Source organism: Dama dama, chromosome 5 (genome assembly GCF_033118175.1).
Source record: "Dama dama isolate Ldn47 chromosome 5, ASM3311817v1, whole genome shotgun sequence".
Lineage (NCBI taxonomy): Eukaryota > Metazoa > Chordata > Mammalia > Artiodactyla > Cervidae > Dama > Dama dama.
Genome location: NC_083685.1, coordinates 34,440,555 through 34,464,946, shown reverse-complemented (window position 1 = coordinate 34,464,946; position 24,392 = coordinate 34,440,555).

Below are 24,392 nucleotides of genomic sequence, written 5' to 3'. Positions count from 1 at the left end.
TGATCCTTTTGAACTGTGGTGTTGGAGAAGACTCTTGAGAGTCCCTTGGACCTCAAGGAGATCAAACCAGTCCATCCTAAAGGAAATCAGTCCTGAATGTTCATTGGAAGGACTGATGTTGAAGCTGAAACTCCAATACTTTGGCCACCTGATGCAAAGAGCTGACTTATTTGAAAAGACCCTGATGCTGGGAAAGATTGGGAGCAAGAGAAGAAGGGGACGACAGAGGATGAGATGGCTGGATGGCATCACTGACTCAATGGACATGAGTTTGAGTAAACTCCAGGAGTTGGTGATGGACAGGGAGGCCTGGCATGCTGCAGTCCATGGGGTCACAAAGAGTCAGAAACAACTGAGCCACTAAACTGAACTGAGCTGAGTGATAGAACAATGAACAGCTGCCTCAGTATCTAATGATTGAGGCAAGAGTCAAATGGGTGTCCCCAGGGTAAACCTATTGAAGAGTCTTTCCCTATGGACTGAAACTCCAAGACAAGAATAGCAGGACAATTAGAAGAGGAGGCTGGGCCCTACCTGGACCACATATTTCTGATTCTTGAAGTCAGGAGACCTCCCTGACCACACAATGTGCAGAAAGTCTCCTAGGAGGCCAAGGGGAAGTTATATCAAGGGATGTTCTCTGTGCATATACCTTTCTGGTAAAATCCATCTTGGCTAAGAGATGCATGTGCACACGTGGGAAGATCCTGAGATATACCAAATATGGATTATGAACCAAGTAAATCAAAATTATTGGCCAGAGGAACCCAGCAGAAATGCACTATAAATGGATTCAAATTGCTATGGGGCATGACTAAATGACTCTTTCTCCCTGGGTCTGCCCATGTGTCTATTCACACATACTGTACTCTTTTTTCCTCTTCATAATTACTTTACTTTTTTCATTACTTTCTATCTTTGTGGGAATTCTTTCCTGCAAAGCTGAAGGGCCAGAGCCCTTTTCACCCACTGACCACTGGTCCAGTGGCTCGGGTCTAGTGCTCTCACCACTGTGACCCAGCTTCAGTCTCTGGTTTGGAACTCAAGCCTTGCTCCGCACTGTTGCAGGCCAAGGTCACTCGAGACCAAGATGAGGAGTAATATGAAGTCATGACATTGTATCAGTCAGATCCCTAATAGGGTAGGAAATGGGACATTTAGTCCAAGGATGATAGCCTCTGAGTACACACATATGGGAAATCTAAGTATTCAGATCCTCTCAAAACTTGCTGGCTAAAAGTAACATTCTGTTTTTCCAGAAAACAAATAAATAAAATAAGCAGATTTCCTTGTCTACAGATTGCATAGTTATCTCACCTGAAGTAGATATCTCACATGATCAAGCTTATTCCTCTTAATATCTTCCAAGCTAACACATTTCTTTGTGCAAATAAGCACCATGAGAAGACAGCATCACCCAAATTGGGAGTATGATTTCTTTTCCAGGAAAAAGAACAAAAAAGCATCTTAATCCTCTTGGCATAAACAAGAAAAAAAATTATTGTATATGTACTGGAAGGAACCTGAATAACATGCACATAGAGATGCACTTTTAAAGGAAATTGGACAAGAGTAAGAAACATTAATATTAATACAAGACTAAAAAAGGGAGAATATATTGAGAAATGGACTTAATCCTGGCTAAAAATTTGTTGTTCTGGAAAGGAAAGACAGAGATCACCTAATAAACTGTTGTGATATCACCTTGAACCCTGAATAGAATGGAGGCATATGATAAACAAATTGATAGATTAGTGTTTGCTAGTTTAGTGTTGACTAAAAATAATTCACAAGGGTTGTGAGTTAAGTTTTATTTGGGGCAAAGTGAGAACTATAGCCTGGGATACAGCCTCTTGGATAGCTCTGAGGAATCCCTGCAAAGAGGTGGGGGAAAGTCAGTACATGTGTAACTTTGGTGAAGGTAGTTCATGCAATCAAGCACATATTTTGGCAGAAGTTTGCTGCTAGTCATAAGGAGCAGATGTTTCTGTTGATAATTTTAGTGGTTTTCTAGTATAAGGAGATGCAGGAATTGGGTTCATAAAATCTTCTCCTGAAAGCATTTAACTGTCTGAAGTCCTGTTCTGCCATTTTTTCCCAGAGTAGAGATGCTTCATTTCTGATCTCCACCCTGAACTCCTTTCAGGGGTTGTTGGAGGTTAGCCACTGGTGGAGAAGTAGACGGCAAGTGACAATTTGTAGTTGACAGTAACATTATAGGAAGATTTCTAAAGTTTTAGGGAATAGGGGATGTTAGACTGGATTTACACTGTAAGATCTGAGAGTCGTTTTTTTTTTTTTTTTTTTTAATTCCTGGAAAGGTAAGGAATGGACTAGTGAGGAAAACACCAATATCTTCTGAAGTTTGATTTTGGCTGGCTTCCTTTAGTTAAAGTTAGCAACTGAAAGATGTTTCCATGGAACAGAGCTTCCTAATGAAAGCAGCTCTTTTCCCCTTTTCCTCTTTATCTGATTCAGTTCCCCTTGAACCTTGAAAGAACTCAATCATAGGAAACAAATCGCTAAGCTGGTGGGTCATACGGGCAAGATAAATCTGAAGTGAGAGCCAGCCAATCTGTACATGATAGAGATGGATGCAAAACCCACCCTCAAGCCTCCATGATTCACTGAGATTCTCTGCTCCCCTCCTCCTTTTTACCCCTTCAAAAACTGTCATGATCAAGCAAAGTCTTTGGAGTTTGTCTTAGGACATGAATCCACCTTCTCCCCAGATTGCTAGCTTTCTGATTAAAGAAGTTTTCCCTTTGACTGCAATTTGTCTCTCCAGTTATTGACTTGTGAGTGGTGAGCAGCTGAACCTGAATCCGGTAACACTAATTTCAATATGGATGATAAAATTCTGAAACGGCAGTGTCAGGTTATGACACCTTTTACTTTTGTATGTAAAATGTTTTATTTCCTAATGTGCATCATGGCTGGAGGTCTAGCAATGTGCCTGGACTCTCAAAGTGTTTGCCTAACATGGAGGCTTAGGATTAGGAAGTTGCATGGGTGACAAAGGCAAAGTTTGGGACTCTTTCAAAATGAGGAGTTGGGGATGAACAGGGAATGAGGACTCCACTCCATTCCCACCTAAGGCAAAACCTTTGGAGAAATACAGACTCAGTGAAAAGACAGTGAGGGAAAAATCTGCAAATCTGCATTTGTAACAAAGGGAGTCACATACATATACAAATATGTTTGCTTTGCCTGGGTTATGCAGTTTTTTTTGTTTGTTGGTGTTTTTTTTTTTTTTTTTTTTTTAACATTGTAAATACTGACCTGTGCATATAATATACGTAGGGTTTGAGATTATCCACTGGTAAAGTTCATCAAAACCAAAACAAGAATATTAATTTAAAATGATTTCAGTGGGAGCTATTTGGAGTGCTCAGCAGAAGCAACAACCAATTTCCCTGAAGTGAAAGCCCCTCACCCCAGCCTCACAGGACCCACCAACTCAGCCAGTCATTGATTCATATGTGAAATGTGGAAATTCAGATAATGAGCCAATTAAGTGACTAGAGAAACAACATAGGATGTTAAAGTCAACCTTTCTTGGGACCTCAGATGCAAAAAAAAAAAAAAAATCCTAAAGACAAATAGACATTAGAAAACTTTATCAATGTACATGTTACATTAACAGATTAAAGGATAAAATACTAATTACCTCAAAAAGTAAAAATGAAAATAGCTCTCATAATGCCCTTGATCATTCATAAAAAAATTTTCTGTGTGCTTCATCAATATTTCACAAAAAACACCAATTTTAAGCCTTAAATATTAGAACTATTTTTTAATGAGTTAAATAAATCCTAATAGTTAATGATAAGTTATTTTTTAAAATGATTGAAAGTTATTCAGTCAGTAGTAAAGGAAAATAATTGACACTGACAATAAAATATTGGGATTCCCAGGTGGCTCAGATGGTAAGGAATCCGCCTGCAATGCAGTAGAATTAAAATAATATTATTCACCCATGTGAACATAATTTCCACTTACTATATCTTTCAATCACATAAAATCCAAGTTTCATAATTCCTTTCTTATAGCAAATATTTTAAAAAACCTTGGGATTTATGTAATTGCTAAAACCAACTTTACTTTTTATTTCACCTTCAGCCTAAGTAATTAATTTCCAATAATTATGATCCTGTTATTTACTTCTATGATTTGCACAATCAACTCAGATACAATTCCTCAGGTGTAGTTATCATATTTGTATTACTGCATAATTCTCTGGTTTTGGTAATTGCAAATAATGTGTGCACAGAATACAAAGTAGTCCATTATCTTAGTCTTTTGTAGTTTGATTTAGCTTTTTTAGTCAATGCATATTATGTTATTATTTATTTAAACTTTTTATTTTGTATTGGAGTATAGCCAGTTGTCAATGTTGTGATGGTTTCAGGCAAACAGTGAAGTTACTCAGCCATACACATACATGTATCCATTCTCCCCCAAACTGCCCTCCCATCCAGGCTGCCACATATTACACTATTTTAATCATTTTTTCTATTGGGAAATTCTGTAATTAATTTGCTTCATTTGTAATAATTTAAGTTATTGCTATTTTACTTAATCATTAGTGTACGTTGATAATATTCTTTTACTCACATTTTAGGCACATTCACATTTTAGAAAGAAATTATTCTCTCCTTTAGTATGACACATACATACATAATTCACTAAATTGCATCCGACTCTGTGATCCCATGGACTGAACTCACCAGGCTTTTTTGTCTATTGAATTCTCCAGATAAGAATGCTGGAGTGGGGTACTATTCTCTTTTCTGGGGGATCTTCCTGATCCAGGGATTGAAACTGGGTCTCCAGCTTGGCAAGTGGATTCTTTACCACTAAGCCGCCTGATAGTAATAATATATTTTTCTTTGTCATTACAAGTAAAATTTGAAACTATAATACATGGATCTCTAGGTTCAATGAAATATGGATAAAGACACAAAAACAGGAAAAAAATGGACCTGGATTTGATCCAAAACTTATTTGTAAGAAGGCTGATTCATGCTCAGGAAAAATCTTTTTGGGCCAGTGCTTGAAATGAAGCTAGCCCATAAAATCAATACGCCATGTAATGGTGTCTGCATATTACATCTCTTCCATGGACTCAAAGAAAAATACTAATTTAAAAAAACAACTAGTTTAATAAGACAGAGGTATTTATATTAATTAGCAGACATTTTGAATTCTATTCTGCATATTGTGTTCAGAATAAATATTGATATGGAAGCTAATTGAAAATAGTCCATGAAAAAGCTTAGATCATTCAATAACTTTAGAAATTGATGAATCTAATTGTCATGCATAATTCTATTTAATAACCTCATTTAATTGAAAAATGTTTCACTGTTCAGGATGTATTAATGATTTAGATGTCTTCTGGGTTACTTGCAAAATAAAATTATAATTAAAACAGTGTGTTCTCCAAAAACAGAAATACATATCAATGGAATAGGATAGAAAGTCCAGAGATAAACCCACACACTTACAGTCATGTATTCTATAAAATAGGAGGCAAGAATATACAATGGAGAAAAGACAGTCTCTTCAATAAGTGGTGCTGGGAAAACTGGAGAGTAACATGCAAAGAATGAAATTAAAATACTACCTAACACCATACACACAAAATAAATTCAAAATGGATTAATCCAAATATAAGACTGGGCACTGTAAATATCTTAGAGGAAAACATAGGCGGAATATACTTTGACATAAATTGCAACAAAATATTTTTCAACCGATCTCCTAGACTAATGGGCTTCCCATGTGACTCAATTGGTAAAGAATCCTCCTGCAATGCAGGAGACCTGGGTTTGATCACTGGGTTGGGAAGACCCCTGTAGAAGGAATTGGCAACTCACTCCAGTATCCTGGCCTGGAGAATTCCATGGACTGTATAGTCATGGGGTCGCAAAGAGTCGGACACGACTGAGTGACCTTCACTTCACTTCACCTCCTAGAGTAATGAAAATAAAAACAAAAATAAACAAATGGGACCTAATTAATCTTAAAAGCTTTTGCACAGCAAAGGAAGCCATAAACAAAGAAGGGGAGGGGGAAAGACAACCCTCAGAGTGGGAGAAAATATTTGTCAATGAAGCAACCAACAAAGGATTAATATCCGAAATATGCAAACAGCTCATGCAGCTCAATATCAAAAACACCAACAACACAATCAAAAAATGTGGGAAGATCTAATATACATTTTTCCAAAGAAGACATACAGATGACTAAAAAGAATATGAAAAGATACTCAACATCACTAATTATAAGAGAAATACTACAAATGAGTTATGAAAACTAAAAGAAGGTGTCATTTCATACCGGTCAGAACCACCATCATCAAAACATCCACAAAAAATTAAATGCTAGAGAGGATGTGGAGAGAAAGGAACCTTCCTATACTGTTGGTGGGAATGTAAACTGGTGCAGCCACTATAGAGGACAGTAACGAGTTTCCTTTAAAAAAAAAACAAACTAAAAATAGAGCTACCATATCATTGAGCAATCCCACGCCTGGGGATATATCCAGAGAAAACCATAATTCAAAAAGATCCATGCATTCCAGTATTCACTGGAGCACTATTTACAATAGTCAGAACATGGAAGAAACCTAGAAGTCCATCCACAGAGGAATGAATAAAGAAGATGTGGTACATATATACAGTAGAATATTACTCAGCTATAAGATATAATGAAACAATGGCATTTGCAGCAACATAAATAGATCTAGAGACTGTCATACTGAGTGAAACAAATTAGACAGAGAAAGACTGATATCAGATGATACCACTCATATGTGTAATCAAAAAAACAAAGGATCTAAATGAACTCATCTACAAAACAGAAATAGAGTTACAGATGTAGAAAACAAACATGGCTAATAGAAGATAAAGGGCAGGAGGGATAAACTGGAAGATTAGGGATGACATAGACAAAATATGCATGCATGCCAAGTTACTTCAGTCATGTATGACTCTATGCGACTCTACGGACTATAGCCTGCCAGGCTCCTCTGTCCATGAACTCTTCAGGCAAGAATGCTGGAGAGGGCGGCCATGCTCCAAGGACTCTTCTCAACCAGGAATTGAACTTGCATCTCTTATGCCTGCTGCATTGGCAGAGAGGTTCTGCCACTATCACCACATTGTAAGCCCCTATATACACACTCCAGTTCAGTTCAGTTCAGTCTCTGAGGCGTATCTAACTCTTTGCAACTCCATGGACTACAGCACAACAGGCATCTCTGATCATCACCAACCCTTGGAACTTGCTCAAACTCATGTCCATCAAATCGGTGATGCCATTCAACCCTCTTGTCCTCTGTCATCCCCTTTTCCTTCTGCCTTCAATCTTTCCCAGCATCAGGGTCTTTTCTAACGAGTCAGTTCTTTGCATCAGGTGGCCAAAGTATTGAAGCTTCAGCTTCAGCATCAGGCCTTACAATGAATATTCAGAACTGATCTCCTTTAGGACTGATTGGGTTGATTTCCTTGCAGTCCAAGGGACTCTCAAGAGTCTTCTCCAAAACCACAGTTCAAAAGCATATATTCTTTGGTGCTCAGCTTTCTTTAAAGTCCACCTCTCACATTCATACATGACTACTGGAAAACCAATAGCTATGACTAGATGGACATTTGTTGGCAAAGTAATGTCTCTGCTTTTTAATATTCTGTCTAGGTGGATCATAGCTTTTCTTCCAAGGAGGAAGAGTCTTTTAATTTCATGCCAGCAGTCACCATCTACAGTGATTTTGGAGCCCAAGAAAATAAAGTCTGTCACTCCTATTTTTTCCCCATCTATTTTGCCATTCAGTGTTGGGACTCGATGTCATGATTTTCATTTTTTGAATGTTGAGTTTTAAGCCATCTTTTCACTTTCTTCTTTCACTTTCATCAAGAGGCTCTTTAGTTCCTCTTTGCTTTCTGCAAAAGGGTGGTGCCATATGCATATCTGAGGTTATTAATATTTCTCCCAGCAATCTTGATTCCAGCTTGTGCTTCATCCAGCCCAGCATTTCGCTTGATGTACACTGCATATAAGTTAAATAAGCAGGGTAGCAATATACAGACTTGATGTACTCCCCTTCCAAATTGGAATCACTCTGTCATTCCATATCTGGTTCTACTGTTGCTTCTTGACTTTCTTTTCCAGGAGGCAGGTAAGTGGTCTAATATTCCTGACTCTTTAAGAATTTTCCACATTTTGTTGTGATCCACACAGTCAAAAGTTTTAAAATAGTCAATGAAAAAAACGTGGATGGTTCTTTGGAATTCTCTTGCTTTTTCTATGATCCAATAGGTGTTGACAATTTGATCTCTGGTTCCTCTGACTTTTCTAAACCCACCTTGAATATCTGGAAGTTCTCAGTTCACGTACTGCTGAAGCCTCGCTCGGAGAACTTTGAGCATTGTTTTGAGAGGGTGTCTTAAGTTCCGTCGTTCAGTGTGTCCAACTCTTTGTGACGCCGTGAACTGCACGAGGCCAGGCCTCCATGTCCATCACCAACTGCCAGAGTCTACCCAAACCCATGTACATTGAGTCGGTGATGCCACCCAACCATCTCATCCTCTGTTGTCCCCTTCTCCTCCTGCCCTCAATCTTTCCCAGCATCAGGGTCTTTTCAAATGAGTCAGCTATTTGCATCAGGTGGCCAGAGTATTGGAGTTTCAGCTTCAACATCAGTCCTTCCAATGAACACCCAGGACTGATCTCCCTTAGGATGGACTGGTTGGATCTCCTTGCAGTCCAAGGGAGTCTCAAGTGTCTTCTCTGACACCACACTTCAAAAGCATCAATTCTTGGGCGCTCAACTTTCTTTATAGTCCAACTCTCACATCCATACATGATGTAAGAAAAACCACACGGCTACTGGAGAAACAATAGCTTGACTAGACGGAGGTTGGTTGACAAAGCAATGTCTCTGCTTTTTAATATGCTATCTAGGTTGATCATAACTTTCTTTCCAAGGATTGTCTTTTAATTTCATGGCTGCAATCACCATCTGCAGTGATTTGGGAGCCCAGAAAAATAAAGTCTGACAATGTTTCCACTGTTTCCCCATCTATTTGCCCTGAAGTGATGGGATTAGATGCCATGATCTTAGTTTTCTGAATGTTGAACTTTAAGCCAACTTTTTCACTCTTCTCTTTCAATTTCATCAAGAGGCTCGTTAGCTCTTCTTCACTTTCTGCCATAAGGATGGTATCATCTGCATATCTGAGGTTGTTGATATTTCTCCCAGCAATCTTGATTCCAGCTTGTGCTTCTTTCCAGCTCAGGGTTTCTCATGATGTACTCTGCATATAAATTAAATAAACAGGGTGACAATATACAGCTTTGGTGTACTCTTTTTCCTATTTGGAATCAGTCTGTTGTTCCATGTTCCAGGAAGCATGTTGCTTCCTGACCTGCATACAGGTTTCTCAAGAGGCAGGTCAGGTGGTCTGGTATTCCCATCTCTTTCAGAATTTTTCACAGTTTATTGTGCTCCACACAGTCAACGGCTTTGGCGTAGTCAATAAAGCAGAAATAGTTGTTTTTCTGGAACTCTCTTGCTTTTTCAATGATCCAGCGGATGTTGGTGATTTGATGTCTGGTTCCTCTGCCTTTTCTAAAACCAGCTTGAACATCTGGAAGTTCATGTTTCAATTATTGCTGAAGTCTGGTTTGGAGAATTTAGCATTACTTAACTAGTGTGTGAGGTTAATGCAATTGTGTGGTAGTTTGAGCATTCTTTGGCACTGCCTTTGTTTGGGATTGGAATGAAAACTGGCCTTTTCCAGTCCTGTGGCCACTGCTGAGTTTTCCAAATTTGCTGTCACATTGAGTGCAGCACTTTCACAGCATCATCTTTTAGGATTTGAAATAGCTCAACTGGAATTCCATCACCTCCACTAGCTTTGTTCATAGTGATGCTTCCTAAGGCCCACCTGGATCTGCATTCCAGGATGTCTGGCTCTAGGTGAGTGATCACACCATCGTGATTATCTGGGTCATGAAGATCTTTTTTGTACAGCTCTGTGTATTCTTATCACCTCTTCTTAATATCTTCTGCTTCTGTTAGGTCCATATAATTTCTGTCCTGTATTGAGCCCATCTTTGCATGAAGTGTTCCCTTGGTATCTCTAATTTTCTTGAAGAGATCTCTAGTCTTACCCATTCTATTGTTTTCCTCTATTTTTTTGCATCGATAGCTGAGGAAGGCTTTCTTATCTCTCCCTGCTATTCTCTGGAGCTGTGCATTCAAATGGGTATATCTTTCCTTTTCTTCTTTGCTTTTCAATTCTCTTCTCTTCACAGCTATTTGTAAGGCCTCCTCAGACAGCCATTTTGCTTTTTTGTGTTTCTTTTTCCTGGGGATGGTCTTGATCCCTGTCTCCTAATCAATGTCATGAACCTCCATCCATAGTTCATCAGGCAGTCTGTCTATCAGATCTAATCCCTAAAATCTATTTCTCACTTCCACTGTATAATGACAAGGGATTTGATTTAGGTCATACCTGATTGGTATAGTGGTTTCCCCCAGTTTCTTCAATTTAAGTCTGAATTTGGCAATAAGGAGTTCATGGTCTGAGCCACAGTCAGCTCCCAGTCTTGTTTTTGCAGACTGTATAGAGCTTCTCCATCTTTGGCTGCAAAGAATATAATCGATCTCATTTAGGTGTTAGCCTTCTGGTGATGTCCATGTGTAGAATCTTCTCTTGTGTTGTTGGAAGAGATTGTTTGCTATGACCAGTGCGTTCTCTTGGCAAAACTCTATTAGTCTTTGCCCTGCTTCATTCTGTATTCCAAGGCCAAATTTCCCTGTTACTCCAGTTGTTTCTTGACTTCCTACTTTTGCATTCCAGTCCCCTATAACGAAAAGGACATCTTTTTGGGTGCTAGTTCTAAAAGGTCTTGTAGGCTTCATAGAACCATTCAACTTCAGCTTCTTCAGTGTTACTGGTCAGGGAATAGACTTGGATTACCGTGATATTGAATGTTTTGCCTTGGAAACAGATCATTCTGTCGTTTTTGAGATTGCATCCAAGTACTGTATTTGGAGTCTTTTTTGCCTATGATGGCTACTCCATTTCTTCTAAGGGATTCTTGCTCACAGTAGTAGATATAATGGTCATCTGCATTAAATTCACCCATTCCAGTTCATCTTAGTTTGCTGATTCCTAGAATGTCGACATTCACTCTTGCCATCTCCTGTTTGACCACTTCCAATTTGCCTTGATTCATTGACCTAACATTCCCATTTGCTATGCAATATTGCTCTTTACAGTATCGGACCTTGCTTCCATCACCAGTTCCATCCGCAACTGGGTGTTGTTTTTGCTTTGGCTCCGTATCTTCATTCTCTTTTTGTTTTTTTAATTTCTTCCATTTATTTTTATTAGTTGGAGGCTAATTATTTTACAATATTGTAGTGGTTTTTGCCATACATTGACATGAATCAGCCATGGGTGTACATGTGTTCCCCATCCTGAACCCCCCTCCCACCTCCCTCCCCATCCCATCCCTCTGGGTCTTCCCAGTGCACCAGCCCTGAGCTCTTGTCTCATGCATCCAACCTGGACTGGTGATCTGTTTCACACTTGATAATATACATGTTTCGATGCTGTTCTCTCAGATCATCCCACCCTCGCCTTCTCCCACAGAGTCCAAAAGTCTGTTCTGTACATCTGTGTCTCTTTTTCTGTCTTGCATATAGGGTTATCGTTACCATCTTTCTAAATTCCATATATATACATTAGTATAATTCCAAAACCAGACAACGATGCCACAAAAAAAGAAAACTACAGGCCGATATCACTGATGAACATAGATGCAAAAATCCTTAACAAAATTCTAGCAAACAGAATCCAACAACATATTAAAAATATCATACACCATGACCGAGTGAGCTTTATTCCAGGAAAGCATGGGTTCTTTAATATCTGCAAATCAATCAATGTAATACACCACATTAACAAATTGAAAGATAAAAACCATATGATTATCTCAATAGATGCAGAAAAAGCCTTTGACAAAATTCAACATCCATTTATGATTAAAACTCTCCAGAAAGCAGGAATAGAAGGAACATACCTCAACATAATAAAAGCTATATATGACAAACCCACAACAAACATTATCCTCAATGGTGAAAAATTGAAAGTATTTCCTCTAACATCAGGAACGAGGAAAACGAGGGTGCCCACTCTCACCACTACTATTCAACATAGTTTTGGAAGTTTTCGTCTCTTCATTCTTTCTGTAGTTATTTCTCCACTGATCTCCAGTAGCATAGTGGGCACCTACCAACCTGGGGAGTTCATTATTCAGCGTTCTATCTTTTTGCCTTTTCATATTGTTCATGGGGTTCTCAAGGCAAGAATACTGAAGTGGTTTGTCATTCCCTTCTCCAGTGGACCACATTCTGTCTGAACTCTCCACCATGACCTGTCCGTCTTGGGTGGCCCCACATGGCATGGCTTCGTTTCATTGAGTTAGACAAGACTGGGGTCCTGTGATCAGGTTGACTAGTTGTCTGTGATTGTTGTTTCAGTATGTCTGCCCTCTCTCAGCACCAACCTTGGACGTGGGTATATCTTCATGGTTGCTCCAGCAAAGCACAGCCACTGCTCCTGACCTTGGACACGGGGTAGCTCCTCTCAGCCACTCTTGGCCTTGGACGTGGGGTAGCTCCTCTCAGCCTTTCCTGCTCTGCACAGTTGCTGCTCCTGCCCTGCTGCTCCTGGGCCATGCCACCACCCCAGCTGCTCCACACAGCCATTGTTGCCCTGCCAATAAGTTCATTAGTACCATCTTTCTAGATTTCATATATATGGGCTAGTATACGATATTTGGTTTTCTCTTTCTGTCTTACTGTGCTCTGTGTCATAGGCTCTAGGTTTATCCACCTCATTAGAACTGACTCAAATGTGTTCTTTTTTATGGCTGAGTAATATTCCATTGTATATATGTACCACATCCTTTTAATCCATTCATCTGTCAATAGACATCTTGATTGCTTCCATGTCCTAGCTATTGTAAATAATGCTTTGATGAATACTGGAGTACATGTGTTTTTATTAATTAGGGTTTTTTCAGGGTATATGGCCAGTAGTGGGATTGTTGTGTCATATAGTAGTTTTATTGCTCATTTTTTAAGGGATCTCCATACTGTTCTCCATAATGGCTGTATCAATTTATATTCCCACCAACACTGCAAGAAGGTGGTTCGCTTTTCTCCACACCCTCTCCGTATTATTGTTTGTGGATTTTTTTAATGATGGCCATTCTGACTAGTGTGAGGTGATACCTCATTGTAGTTTTGATTTGTGTTTCTCTAATTGAGGGATGTTGAGCATATTTTCATGTGCTTATTAGCCATATGTGTCTCTTCTTTGGAGAAATATCTGTTTAGGTCTTCTGCCCACTTTTCAGAGATAATAATTTTTTAAGTTTTCCATTTTTAGTTATTTGATGATAAATTACAGAACTCTGAATCACATACCTTCTTTTTTTTCCTTATTTTTCTGAATTTAAAAATTCTTTATAAATAATGCATTAATTTACCACTTGGAGAGCAGTATGAGGGCTGGCCTGCCTTCACCTGCCTGGGAGAAAGAAACTGCCTTCTCACTGCTGGCAAAGCACAGTTCAGGGTATCCACCTGGCAGAACCACTGAAGAGACATCACTTCTTCCCTGCTGGGAAGCATGTTTTGTGGCCAAGTGTTTGGGCCAGCTTTCCTGCAGCTGCCACTTTCTGGAGGGATGTGCAGTGACAGGGCTGAGCCTGTGTTCAGCCCCCAGTGGTGTCAGGGAACTGCCCCTTCTCAAGTACAGAGGATGCTTGGGGTTGACCTTGGGGTGAATGTGCCCTGGCACACCCAGAAAACGCTGGATAGCTAAAAGTTCTGCTGCACCAAGGTGGCCACATGAGCCTTCCCCTTTTCCAGTTCACCCTGACCCCCTTCAAGATGTCCTATGGCCTGGGGGTGCCAACCTGGCAGGAAGGAGCCCTCTTTGGGTTTCCAGATAGTAATGAGTGCTGGGAAGAAACACCAGGTGTTCAGGTGCGTGTCTCCCAGGATGTGGAGAGGCACCTATTCTGTAGCCCATGGGACTCCAGAGGTCAAATAGTGAGGCAGCCTAGGAAAGGGGACTTTCCCCAGAAGCAATGCATCTCCTGGCCTTTGACAGCAGCTTCCAGCTGTATGCTGTTGTTAGTATGCTGTGGTTTTTCTATGTTGACACTTTGTCAAATTCTTTATATTTTATATTCACAACAATCTTGCTGAAACCTATGTGGAAAATAATTTCCAGGTGTATCTAAAGTTTAATTATGAAGAGAAAACCTTAAAATATTAGAAAATGCACATACGAGGATCTATTAACTCATCATAGGTAAATTTCTTTAATTGATACTAAGAAGAAATAATGAAAAAGTGACGAGACATACAGATGCCCAACAAGTGTATGGAAAGATGCTCAACATCACTAATCAGGGAAATGAAAATTAAAACCCCAAGGAGATGTCACCTCAAATGTTGGCATGGTTATTATCATAAGACCAAAAGTTGGTAAGGATAATGAGAATTTGAGAGACTTTTATTCTATTGATGGGAACATTAAAATGGTACAGTCACCATGGGAAAGTGTTAAGGTCCTCAAACAATTAAAAATAGAACTATCATATGATATTTATCCAGAAGAATTAAACTTCAGATCTCAATGAACTATCATGTTCATCACATTATTTGCAATAGCCAAGAAACAACCTAAATGCCCATCAATAAATGAATGAAGAAAATGTGGTAAATTCATAGTATTCAACATTCTTTAGTCTTAAAAAAACTGAAATACTGCCATGTGTGACAACATGGATGAACCTGGAGGATATTATGCTAAGTGAAATAAACGAGGCACAGAAAGACAAATGTGATATGATTCCACTTTTAGGGTATAGCCAAAAAGTAGTCAAATGCATACACAGAGAGTGGAATGGTGCTCACTTTTGGCTGGGGGAGACTGGGGAGTTACTGTTCAATAGGTATTAAATTTTAATTATGAAAGTGAATAAATTTTAGAGTTCTACTGTACAACATTGTGCCTATAGTTAACAGTAGTTCATGGTGCACATAAAGCTTTGCCAAGAGGGTCGTTCTCATGCCAAGTGTTCTTGCTATAACAACAGTAATAACAGGTGAGCAGTCCTCTTGTCTCATCTCTGAGCAGCAGGGAAAATTCTCTAATAAGGAAGGCATTTGGGGAAACAGGTGAGCAGGGGGCGTCTTGGGTAGTATTGTGACTCAGCAAAATGCCCACAGCTGTCAAAAAACATACTTTGTTTATGATACTATACATTTGTTATATGACAAGAAAAAAGTAAAAACGCTCTTGGAATATCGTTTCCATGGTTTGCAAATTGCTTGTGTCCTTGTGCATTTATCTCTGTGATGCATTCATCCTTTTAGAATTGATTGTAGGAATTCTTTTCATGCAAAAAAGTACTTATCTGTTAGAAAAAGAGAGAGAGAGAAAAAAATGTGAATATTCATTTTTCTTAAAATAAAAATGTGCATGACCAATGGTATGAAAAACTAAATTAAAATGCAAGTGCCTGTGTAATATGATATATTTACATCTGGCAAATTCAACAAAGAATTGCCATTGAGAATGCAGTAAAGATCTTTTTAACTGATAAAAATACACACAGACTGATAGAAAAATAGTAAAATTGCGTGACTATAAAATTTGTATAGATTAATATTAAATATGCATAAAATTACTTACCTAAGTTGACACTCTAAACATGAAACAAAAAGGAACACTGATTTAATTTTTTATACTGTAAAGACAGCACACACATACACAAAAAGTCTAATCATATTAAGGAAGTGGCAACCCATCTCAATATTCTTGCCTTGGAAATCCTGTGGACAGAAGAGATTGGCAGGCTACTGTCCAAGGGGTCGTAAAAGAGTTGGACGTGACTTAGCAACTAAACAACAGTCAAGCTTTTAAACAGGACACAAAACAAGTGGACTCTCTCTTGCATTCCTGAATTGGTGGCAGGGTTAACTGGTAAAAGCACCTGGAGAATGAGTTTGAAATATTTATAAAGTTGGAAATGAGCCAGTTTTTCCAGCCATCAATTCTGGTACTAGGAAAAGAAAACCTTCATTGGCATCAAGAGTTGAAATATGATGGAATCCATTCAAATATTCTATGTGGTCTCTGCTAATCATTATTTTTCTGGTTTCTTCTAATTTTTGAGACTTTATGACATTTGCAGTTGATGTCTCTAGTTGTTTCCCTACATGATTGCCCACCAAACTTTACTGTTTAAGATTATTTCATTTTCTCCACGTTAATAAATCATTCTGAACAAACTGTAATGAGCCTTTAAAATATTTTTCTGTACAACCAAATACAAAACAACTTCTGTGTTCATATTTCAATTTTGATTCAGTATTGCATTTATTCTCAAATTATAATCAAATATGACAGGTACTATATCCTCCCCACTGGGTTTCACAGAAGCATACCACAGATTTAAAAAAGCTATTAGTGCAGATTTACTAAGCAAATCTGTTATGGTTCACTTAGGCTTACTCAAAGCTTGTTGCCAGGCTCTACTTGCTATAAATCACAGCAGCCAACTTCGCAGTTATCATTGGCCCCTGATACAAATTGACACCAGTTAGAGAAATTACAATCTTTAGCAACATGTAAGTAAAACAAATACTTTCAAAGCTAACTCACTCTGGAACAAATATATATATCTCTTCACATCTACTTTGTCAGCTCAAGAGAAAATGTTTCTAGCTCATATTATCTTGCAGAACTAGCCTGAAGCTTGTCTCTAAGTCCATTTGCACTTTTAGATTTTAAAAAACTACAATAAATACATGCTGATTTAAGTAGGAATGAATATTTCTATCTACAGCTTTACCTAAAAATCTCTTCAACATATTTTTGAAAATGAGAATTATGTAACCATTATTTCTTAAATTATCAAATCCTGATCATATTTATACCTTAAAGGTGGTTAAATTTATTGACTATTTAACTTATCTGGTTGGACTGAAATCTTTTTTTTTTTTTTTATGTACTGGGGAACGTTTTATGTAACTGAACTGTCTATTGATAATTCATGGCAAGTTTTGTCTATAAAATGATCTGAATCTCAGGTGTATGAGTCTTGATTATCTTTCTAACAGTTGCTACAATCACTACTTCCTCAGGTTTTCTATTTCTTCTTGATCCAAGTTTGATAATTTATTATTTCTTTAAAAAATTATGATTTCATTTATAATGCTTTTGGAAGTACATTGATGCAAACTGAATAGAATTATACAAATTTTATAATTTTATGCTGGCTATAATCTTATTATTGATCTAGCTGTTTATAATATCATCTATTTTTGATTATGAAAATTTTAATGTAACATAAAATACCTTTTCATATCGAATACCTTATATATTTTAACATGCTTCTTAGGACCTTATGATAAGTATTTAAAACTGTTTAAAATGTGAGGAAATATTCCACTTTATCAGCAAATAAATCAGCAAATAAAAAAAGAGAGCTAATGACCTAGATATTATCATACTAAGTGAAGCAGATCAGGCCAGGGAAACACAAATATGTGGTGTTACTTCTATGTGAAATCTAAAATATGTTACAAAGGAACATGTTTAAAAAACCAAAATAGGCTCACAGACACAGAAAACAAATTATAATTATGAAAGGATGGGGGGTAAATTGGGGTTTTAGAGTTAACATATACATACTACTGTATTATAAAATAGATATCCAGAAAGGATCTACTGTATACCACAGCAACAATACTCAATAGCTTATAATAACCTATAATGGGGAAAGGACCTAATGAAAATAAGTTCAATTTCAATATACCCATATTCTACCATTTGTTGAATTTCTTTTCTTATCCATGACAGTGGCTGTTTTCAGTCATTTGTTGCTTCTTTGTTTTTGCCCATCTTCTCACTTGTTTTTGCCCCTCAGATCTCTGACATAAATTTGGGGACACAAATGGAAAGGTAGTGTATTCTAGCTGATGTGTTTTCTAGATTTTTTTTAATGGTAAACAAGATTGGGGGTTGCATGTACTGTGTGAGGGCAGTTTGCTATCTGCATTTACCCCTATGTATGGCAGGCTAGAGGAGACCTTACCCTTTCTCCTCCTGAAGGTAACACAGTGGTTCCTCACTGGTGCACATACATAGTACCTCTGTCAGAATAGAGGCAGGTGGGAGAGAGTATGCAGGGTTTGACCCCCCAGGAATCATACTGCACAAGCTTTAATATTTCTGATCTTGAGACCTTTTCTCTCTCTTGTATCCACACCCACTTATGAAAAGGACTATTGATGCCTCTGGCACACACTGCTAGTTATCAATCTAATATCCATTCTGGCTTTCTTCATTACTAATAGAAACCATAAAAACTTCAATTTAGTTTGGAAAGGCAATGTGTAAAGCTAAACAGAGAAAATGAAAACTATATTTCACAGTCTCTCTTTTGAGAGAGATTGCCGTTGGACAAATTTTTGGTTCAAAGAGCTGTACAGAAATGGGAAAGTGTTTAAAATAGGTCAGCTTGTACAGGCTTATTCCCTTCATTATATACTTTTTCTTTTTTAAAAAATTTTTATTGGAGTATAGTTGATTTACTATTGATTAGTTGATATTAGTTGGTAACTAATATTGTTAGTTTTAAGTGTATAGCAAAGTTATTCAGTTATACATATTCATATATTCATTCTTTTTCAGATTCTTTTCTCATATAGATTATCACAGAATATTGAGTAGCATTCCCTGTGCTATACACTAGGTTTTTGTTGGTTACTTATCCTATATTTAGTAGTCGTTATTGTTGTTCAGTCACTAAGTTTTGTCTGGCTCTTTTGTAACCACGCGGACTGTAGCTGCCAGGCTCCTCTCTCCATGGGGTTTCGCAAGCAAGATACTGGAGTGGGTTGACATTTCTCTCCCCAGTCCCCTTTGTCATTTGTGGATGGTTCCCCATTTGATTTCCAATTTTTTTTCACTTTATGATGATGCACAAAAGATATACTTTTGGTAGAAACTGTACTTCATTTTTGGGTTTTGATCTTTGCCCTGGCTAGCGATATGCGGTAAGAAATCCTCCTGGTGCTGGGAGGTGGCCACAAGCCCAGTTCCCAGTCGGCCACATCATCACATGGTAAACAGTGGATACACGTACAACCATTCTGTACCTAGATAACCATTCAGTTTTTCACTTTCAGTACAGCATTCAATCAATTACATGAAATACTTCACACTTTATTATAAAATAGGCTTTGTGTTAGATGACTTTACCTAACTATAGGCTAATATAAATATTCTGAGCTTATGTAAGGTAGACTGTTCAGGAGGTTGGGTGTATTAAATTCACCTTTGACTTAACAATATTTTCAACTTACAATGGGTCTCTTGGTATGCAACTCCATCATGGATAGAAGAAGATCTACACTTTTCTTGTGTGAACTGCCTGTGAAATGCTCTTGATTCCTGGAGACAGAGATGCATTCCTGATCATACAAGGAAAAGACACGGCACTAGTAAACGACTGAACAAAAAATTTAAGAAGCCTGCCACATCAATGATACCATTGTTGTTTTTTGTTTGGTCACTTAGTCGTTTCCATCTGCTTTGCAACCGCATGGACTGTAGCCCCCCAGGATTCCCAGACAAGAATACTGGAGTGAGTTGTCATTTCCTTCTCCAGGGGATCCTCCCATCACAGGGATCAAACACACGATTCCTGCATTGGCATGTGGATTCTTTACCACTGAGCCACCAGGGAAGCCTAATGATACCATGGGTCCCTGACCAAATGGACTACAAATTTTATAGTTCCATACACAATTTTTAAAAAGTGGTTTCATTAAGGTTTACCTGATATAAATTGAACTGAACATAGCTAAAATGTGCATTTTTATTTTTAGTACATGTTAAATCATCACTATAACTGCAGTAATGAGTGTACCCATTACCCCCAAAATTTGCTCACATTTGTTTTTTCACCTACCCCTTCACAATCTGTATCCCAAATGACCACTGTTCTTCATGTCACTGTATTTTACTGTAGCATTTTCCATAAATGTCTGCCATAGGCATTGTACAATGTTACATTCTCATATGAAGTATATCAGAAGTCAAATTACCTCGTATCTTAGTATGGTGAGCCCTTTAAACTTTAGAGATTCAAATGAAGTATTTTGACCATCTTAAGTAGATGGTATCCTCATGACTGAATATTGAAAGTCTTTTGTATATTCTAGATGAAAATCCTTGATCAAGTGTCAAATTTGCAAAGCTTCCTTCTAGTTTATTGCATATCTTTATAATTTTAACAATATCTTTTCCAAAAGTAGCAGTTTTTAGTTTAGATAAATTCCAAATTACCATTTTGTAATTTATTAATCATGTATTAGTTCTGCATCACAACATTCTTTCCTTAAACTAATATTCACAAAGATTTTCTCCTATGTTTTCTTCTAGAAGTTTTAAAGTTTTGGTTTTACTCTTAGGCCTAGGAGCCTTTTTGTTTTAAATTTTCATCGAGTTATGAAGGTCAGATCAAAGGTCAGTTTGATTCAAATCAAACTCTCCCTGGACTATTTATTTATAAGATAAAATTTCCATAGAATTTCCTTGGTCCATTCTCAAAAATCTGTTGATTATAGCTGTGTGAATCTATTTCTGTACCCTCTGTTCTATCATATTCTTCTGCTAAGATTTTTTGTTGGGGTTGCCTGAATCTAGAAATTCATTTGAGAAGAATCTCTCCTATATACCTACACTGGGAACTTCGGTTCCTGCAGTCTGTTTGGACTTTCAGCTTCAATATTAAATTCAGAGCAGCTGCAAGAGCCTAGATTTCCCCTTCCTGGTCCATAGGAAACTCTATAGCTTGTCTTCTGTTTTTTTCTCTCAGTGAATATTACCCTTTATTTTCCAATGTCTATTATCTTGAATTTGTCTAACTTTTTGTTGTTTCAGGTGAGAAGCTAAATTTTGTCTCTGATACTCTGTATTGATCATACACACTTTTCATTCAAGGCTTTATCATTATTCAGTACATGCAATTTATTTCCTTTATTTCTCAAAATTACTTTGTCACTGACCATTTCACTTCTAGCTTTCCAGAAAAGCCTTAGAGGTCCAAAAATATATATTTTTTAAATCAATTCTACACATTTAAGTAGACAGAGGGAAGCTATGCATTCAGTCCTTCATCTCAAAATAGGTTTTATGCAAGATAAGCAATTTCATGCCAGAATTCAAATCTGGCATTTTAACATTCTGAAGTCCAAGAAATTAAAATGAGAAGTATATTTTATAACATTCTGCTTTTGTGATTTTATTATGATTTATTGCTGTGATTTGATGGGAAAAAAAACCTCAGCAAGTGAGTAACTTTTTTACTGTATATTGCAAAACCAAATGGTGGCAGATGATAGAATATTTTTAATTCCATATTTGCAACTAATTATCTCTGTGATATTGGGTGGTTTCCTTATACCCTCTGGGTTTGTTTCTTTTTATGAGGATGAAATAGTCATTAAATTTCTATTCAGTGCTGCTAGTGATTTTCCAGCAGGCAATGACTGACAACCATTCTATGGGTGAGTTCTACCTGGCTTTCTGTTCTTCAACTCTAAGATATTTTCTTTCATACAGGTATAGATTTTGTGTTTTAAATTAGAGCTGAGACACATTGAGAGTTTCTTCACACCAGGTTTATATTTTTGTTCGTTTTCTTCAGCTTATCTGATCCATTACTTTTCCTTTTCAAGCTCTTAGTACCTTCAAAGGACTTCTTATTTAATTTTACCCAAGAAGAATTGAACTCAAGATACTACTTCTCCAAGGAGACATTTGAAGCCGTATTTCTCTTTGAGGTATATAAAAGATTGATTTCTTGTTAAAGGGATTTCATATATCAGTTGGAGAAAAGTTAGTTTGGAATTAGAGTATCTTCCCAGAAGTCAGTGAAATCATGTCATACAGATTAAGGGTTTGCTGACATGCAATACATTGCTTTCCCATTAGGAATGCAGAAATCAGGGTCTGCATTATAGTGTTTTACTATTATATAATCTTATTTTCATGAATATTAAGTTAATTTTGAACTATATAATTCAATAGATAATTTAAAAATTCTACAGAGGCCTAGATAATACTGAAATACTTCACAAAACAGAAAAGAATTAACAATAAGCTAATAAAAATGGAGGATGAACAAAGCGAAATCAGCAAGAGGTAATCTATAAGAAGAAATGAAGTTAAGCTTTATTTAAGGAGCTGGGTGGTCATCATATACATCCTTACAATAAGAAAAAGCTGGTGGAACCAAAAGTCAGTGATTTTCTTGGACTCAATAGAAATCAATTTTCAGGGAAACCTGCCAGATGTAAAAAAGGAAAACTGGCATATCCTGGGAGAAATATCCTTTTATATGTTCACCTGGAATTGAAGCTTGTTGTTGCTTTCAGTCAATAAGTCATGTCTGACTCTGTGACCCCATGAACTGCAGCACACTAGGCTTCCCTGTCCTTCACTAACTCCCTAAATTTGCTCAAACTCATGTTCCTGCTAAACAGTTGGGAACACTAAATTGCCAATTTTAATGATTATTGGAGGTTGTGTATAGATTAGTTAAAAAAAAATAGTGAGAAACTCCTGGGGCCTTTGTCTTCAAAGGGCCCCACACTTTTGTTTGTTTTATCTCTAGGAGTCTCTCCAGTTTCTTATGGTGAAGATCTAAGAAAGATCTCTTTTTGGCCCTGGCAGGTAGAAAGGAAAGGTAATCATTGTGAAATCCATGAAGAGTTTTCTCTATAGCAAAAGTCTAAATTCAAGTGAAAGAATCTTGCCAAAGTTTTATAACAGCTGGGCAAAGGGGATTCCTTTCAGTCCATCCTTTTAGCCTTCTTGTTACCACTAAAAGGGAAAAAGTAGTCAATAGAGGTCAGGGCTTCAAGGAAATGGACTTTGATCACTGTAACCATGGGAGAAAGTAGAGATCAGCGAAAAACAAAACAAAACAAAACAAAACAACATTATAACACTGAAGAAACATTCATGAAAATCAGAGCCTTGATTCCTAGAGCCACATAAGCACTGCAATTTAATTTGGGGATTATAGAATAGTCTCTTTTCACACCCCTTCACCAGGCTAACAGGATATTAGTATAACACTTCGTTATATTTGACAAAGCTCTGCAGCAGAGAATCCTTCTGAGGAAGACTTCTAGAAGACAAAGTCAAGATACATGACAAAATAAGGACACTAGAAGAAAAGGACTACAGTGAAAAGCAATACAGCCTAATTCCTGGCTAAGTTTTCATGAAATCTTACATAAAAAGACCTTTTTAACTCAGTTCCTGTTACCAAAGTCAAAGAAAACCAGAACTGGAGAATAGCTAAAATGATAAACACAGGGGAAGAGTATAGGATATGATATCACTTATATATGGAATTGAAAAAAAGTGGGTGGGGGGCAAATGAACTTATTTATGAAACAGAAATAGACTTACAGATGTAGAAAATGAACTTAGAGTCAGGACTAACATGATAGAGGGAATGAGACTTCAAATACAAGAAAGCTCAATTTTGAACACAGCAAGGAAAAGTAGAATTTTATAGCCATGTACCTGGTTTGTGGATATACGCATACTAAGAGGAAATATTAAGAATATGGATAAACTTAACAGGATCTTTGTTGAAGGTAGGCCAGGGTAATCATCTGGGGGATAGTAGGGATGATGAGGAATTTGATCAGATATTGAGGTTGGGGTCTTTTGACTATAAGATTAATGGGATTCTTGTCATAACTGGGTAATGATTGTCCAAAGTAAAAGCCTAGCTGAGAATGGAATTTGGAGGAGCTTCACTAAAGTTTGACTAAGGAAAAATTCAGGATCACTAGATACATATGTACAGTTTTCAACAAAGAATTTAGAAGACAAGCTAGAACACAAGAATATTCTTTGTCCAAGGAGACAAAGAGAACATCAGAACCAGATTGAGTTATGGCAGACTTTGGAATCAGTCTGGGAAACTGAATAATTAAGATCAGTATGCTAAATGTTTTAATGGGAAACAGAGAACATGTAAGAATAAATGGGTAATATAAACATAAAGACAGAAACTCTAAGAAAGGATTGAAGGGGAATGTTCAAAATTAAAAACACAGTCAAATGAAGAATGTGTTTGATGACTTGTTCATTGTTGTTCAGCTGCTAAGTCATGTCCAACTCTGTGTGATCCCATGGACTGCAGAACACCAGACTCCTCTGTCCTTCACTATCTCCTGGAGTTTTCTCAAATTC